Genomic DNA, 5224 nt, shown 5'->3' on the forward strand with positions numbered 1-5224 from the left:
AAGTGAACTGAGGTTTCGTCTAGTGGTGGGTGTGGTAGGGCGTCCTGTGAAAGTTCACTAACAATTACTGTTAACTGACAGTTAAGTACCCTAGTTATGATGGAAATATATTGGATTTAATGCAACGAACATACCTGAATTCTGAGGATACCCACATCGAAACTGGGATCAGTGACCATGGTGGGGTTCTGGCAACAGTGATTATTGAAGTACAGAGGTCAACTAGAGCAGAAAGATAAGTATGTTCTGTAAACTAGATGAAAATGGATGTTGTCATATGTGAATGAGGAACTGGCAACACAAGGCAGAAGCATGTAGAAAAAATATGGCTCAAATTTGAAAGGGTAATTGACCACATGCTGGATAGATGTGTGTCCCACAGAACAGTTCATAATGGGAGATAACCTCGATGGTATAGAAACGCTGTAACGGAACTTTTAAAGGAACATTAGTGCAAAATAGGTCTGAAAGCGTAGGGCTATAATTAGGTGCTGAATGAAATGTTTGAAGGGATCACGCTCTGTTGACAGGCAGTGACTACCGTAGCCAAATATGTGAATGTAGGCTTTCCCGGCGTGTACTGCAGATGAAATCTTCTCGGGCTTCCATCCGGGTATCTGCGTCGAAAACCCGCGACGTTTCGATGAGGACATTTAACGTATATAGAGATGGGCAGCACGAATGGTCACAGGGTTAATTCGTGGGAGAGAGAATGAAAGAACTAATTCTCGAATACAGAAGCTATCCCGAGAAAGTGTTAAAGTTTCAAGAACCGGCTTTAAATGATTACTCTAGGATATACTACCATCCCAATCGCTCACATTGGGATCGTGAGTATATTATTAGAGTATGTACTGCACGCACAGAGGCATACGAATGATCGTTCTTTCCGTGCTGTATACGTGAATACAAGAGGAAGAAGCTCTAGTAACTGGTACAATGGGACGTAACTTCTGCCATGGACCTCATGATGGATTGCGAAGTATAGATGCAGATGCAGACTTAGACGCTACCACCTTGAAACTCATCTGCATCGTCCTCTTGTTTCCTCCCTTACAAGCCAATCATCTTACTTTTTCTTTTGGCAGTCAAAAACTGGCGGAACTGTTGTCGTAGCTCTATTCTTTTTTGACAAGTTCTCTTTACTTGGGCGTCCTCGCTTTGATTTCTCTTAACGGCTAATAGTCCACCCGCAATTTCCGCTTTTAATTTGCGCAGTGGAATGTGTTGTTCTTGAAGTAACCTGCAGTCCATTCGAGTCACCTGGTGATCACCGCAATTTTAATTGCGTCCTGGAAGCTGTATAAATACTAAATCATCGATGCTATGTAGTATTTCTATAGTGATGATAATTTGTCAATCAAATACCACCAATACAGGTGTTGTAAGGTGCAATGACCCATCTTGGGACTTGCACGTATTGTCTTTGTGGAATGTTCCACCTGTGTCTCACCCTGAGTCTCAATACCAACGAAAGATGAATGCAGAGTAAGACGTTTGTTATCGTACGTATTACTACAATGGATCTCCTGTATCTTTTATTGGACATGCTATTGCTCCTCGTTCTCCAGCCTTCATGTCTTTTCGTTGGGGAGGTCAATCTTTCAGCATATTTACTCCTAATACTCAAGAGAGTACTAAAGAGTGTCACTCATAAAGAAATTGTCGGCGTGCACCTTGAAATTGTGGTTTTCTGTCAATGTGTGATTTTTGTAGTTTTCGGGCGCAAACTACAGTGGTCATTAGCGCCCAGACTAAATTATGAATGCACTGTGAGGCACAATGTTAAAGCAGCAACTAAAAAGGACAACACTAATAAAAGGCACATTAACAGGCAAGGAATAATAAAAAACAGCATAATCAAATGTCAGACAGGTTTGTCGAGTGGATAAACGATGAACGCGAGCAGCTGCTGCTTTTGGGTCATCCGCTAAAATTTCTTCCAGAGTACATGGAGGGCTATGATCAAAGCGCAGTGCACTAAAATTTGGACAGGACATTAAAATGTGGCGTACAGTTAGCGATTGTAGCGATTGCCTACATTGGCAGAACGGCGCCGACGCAGCCGTCAGCAGATGGCGGCGGCTGAACCGGCAGTGTCCAATACGTAACCGGGACAAAACGACCTCCTCCCACCGAGAAGGGCGTGAAGAGGTTGTCCAAGCCGTGGGGAGAGGTTTCAAGGTCCGAAGCTTGTTTTCAATAAGTGTAGACCAATTGGCATGTCACAGCGATAAAATGCGCTGACAAATGACCCTGCTGAAATCAGATGAAGGCACACAACAAGAACCTGTCCGAGGCTGGAGGACCGCAGCCTTGGCGGCGGCATCTGCAACTTCATTCCCAGGGATACCGACATGGCCAGGAACCCACATAAAGGTAACCGGAGAACCATCGTCAGCCAGCTGCTGAAGAGAGCGTTGGATCCGGCGCACGAAAGGGTCAACCGGATACGGATCACTGAGGCTCTGGATGGCGCTCAGGGAATCAGAGCAGATGACATAAGCAGAATGTCGGTGGCGGCGGATGTATAGAACAGCCTGGTAGAGGGCAAAGAGCTCAGTTCTGAAACCGAACAATGGCCATGGCGCCGGTATTTGAAACTGTGTGCCCCGACAATAAAAGAACACCTGACACTGTCATTGGTCTTAGAGCCATCTGTATAAATGAAGTTCGTATTAATGAACTTCGAACGAAGTTCGACAAACCGCGAGAGATATACTGAAGCTGAGGTTACCTCCTTTGGGAACGAGCTGAGGTCAAGGTGAACGCGAACCTGAGCGTAGGGTGAAGGTGGCGTCTGGCTCTCGCCCACTCTAAAGGTTGCAGGGAGTGGATAATTAAGTTGCTGAAGGAGGCAACGAAAGCGAACTCCAGGGTGTAGCAGGGCAGATACATAGAACCCGTATTGACAGTCGAGAGAGTTATCAATAAAGGAACTATAAGACGGCTGGTTGGCCACTGATAATAGCCGACAGGCATACCAACATAGCAGTACATCGCGCTGGGAGGTTAGTGGCAATTCACCGGCTTCAGCATGAAGACTCTCGACGGGACTAGTATAAAACGCTCCGATCGCAAGACGTAAACCCCGATGTTGTATGGAGTTGAGACGGCGTAAGATGGACGGCCGTAAAGAGGAGTGTACAAAGCTCTCACAATCCAGCTTGGAGCGGACGATCGACCGATATAAGCGAAGTAGGACGGTTCGATCCGCTCCCCACAACGTACCGCTGAGAATATGGAGGGCATTTAGAGAACGGGTACAACTGGCAGCCAAATAAGACATGTGGAGATCAGCTAAGTTTCCTGTCAAATGTAAGACCTAAAAATTTTCCTGTCTCCACGAATGGGAGAGCAACGGAGCCCAGATTTAAGGACGGTGGGAGAAACTCTTTGTAGCGCCAGAAGATAATACAGACCGTCTTCTCGGCAGAAAAACGGAAGCCATTGGCGACACTCCAGGAGTAAAGATGGTCAAAACAACGCTGAAGACAGCGCTCCAGGAATCATGTACGCTGTGCGCTGCAGTAGATGGTAAAATCGTCCAAGAAAAGGGAGACTAATACATCAGCTTGGAGGCAATCCATTATTGGACTGATCGCTATGGCGAAGAGAGTGACGCTCAAAAATGAGCAATGTGGCACCCCATTCTCCTAGCGAAAGGCGTCGGACAGAACAGAACCCACAAGTACCCTTATCTGTCGATCGATTAAAAATTCACGTAAAAAAAGAGGGAGGCGACCGTGAAATCCCCATGTAAGCATGGTGTGGGTAACGCCCGCCCTCCAAAAGGTGTCTTAAGCCTTCTCCAAATCAATGAACACAGCTACTGTCTGGCACTTCCGCAAGAAGTTATTCATAATGAAGGTCGACAAGGTAACCAAATGGTTGTCAGCAGAGAGGCACCTACGAAATCCACATTGTACATCGGTAAGTAGTTTGGTTTGGCTGCTCGAATCTCGACGCCTAAAGTTAACCATTCGTTCCATCACCTTACAGACATAGATGGTAAGCGAGATGGTCGCTATCCATTTGTTCAATAGGTTCGTCAGCCATCTTGTTAAGACGGCCGGGAGGGGGAGCTTCCTCCGGCGGTGAACGGCCAGATGTTCGGCCACCAGCGGTGCGGCCAGGCGAAACGGATGACGGCCTGGGGGGGCAACTGCTGGGTGGCGCAGGAGAAGAAACGCGCCGTGGCCGAGAAGGAGAACTGTGCTTCCTATGAGCCTTCTTGGAAGGTTGTTTAGTCGAAGTACTGGTCGATGGCTGGGAGTTCGAGGTACATAGGAAGTCTTCACGGGACGGTTCCTTCTTGAAGGCCCGTGCAGCTGACTTCTGGGTCTTCGACTAGGCAGAAGCTGATGAAGGTTCTTGTGTCTTAGGGGTGACGGGAGGAAGAGGAGACGTTGACCGGGCGATCTTAGCAGTGGCCGAACGGACGACCGTAATGCTAAAGGTCAGATAGCATGTCTGTGTCGACACCTACCTAGTAGGCGAAGGAGGGGCGGGGACAGTACTGTATTTCCTTGTTGGGAGCAGCGTGGGCTTCCTACTAACAAATAGCTTGCGAGCAGCCAAGGTGGACACTTTCTCTTTGACCCGAATTTCCTGTAAACAGTATTAATCCTTGTAGATGGGACACTCGTGGGAGGATGCTGCATGGTCACCCTGACAGTTCACACAACAAGGTGACAGACAGACAGTCACCCCCATGGGCGTCCCTGCCACAAGTGACGCATTTATCGGCATTAGAACTAGACTGGCGGGTGTGATTAAAACGATGACACTGGTAGCAGCGAGTAGGTGTCGGGACGTAAGGGCGAACAGAAATAACTTCATAGCCCACTTTGATACGCGACGGCAGCTGAACACTGTCAAAGGCAAGAAAGCTTGGTTAGTTGGTTGGTTGTGTGGGGTTTATAGGACCAAACAGCAAGGTCATCAGCCCCTTGTTGCAAATGTGGTCCATTCCACTTGTTTGACATCTCAGGAAAGTCAGAACAATAAAAGGGAAGAAGGTGAAAATGTAAAAGGGCAGTCATGTTGTAAATGGTAAAAAACAAAATGAGGGAAGTCAGCAAGACAACGAACCCAACACTATGATGAAGCAGCATAGGCAATACCACCTATGACTTAAGACATGCAACCGCTAGAATGTAGAAATACCTATGAGAAAAGGAGACTAACCAATCCTTTAAAAAAGGGTAAAACAGAGTAAAAG

The sequence above is a fragment of the Schistocerca gregaria genome, unplaced genomic scaffold (genome assembly GCF_023897955.1).
Source record: "Schistocerca gregaria isolate iqSchGreg1 unplaced genomic scaffold, iqSchGreg1.2 ptg000474l, whole genome shotgun sequence".
NCBI lineage: Eukaryota > Metazoa > Arthropoda > Insecta > Orthoptera > Acrididae > Schistocerca > Schistocerca gregaria.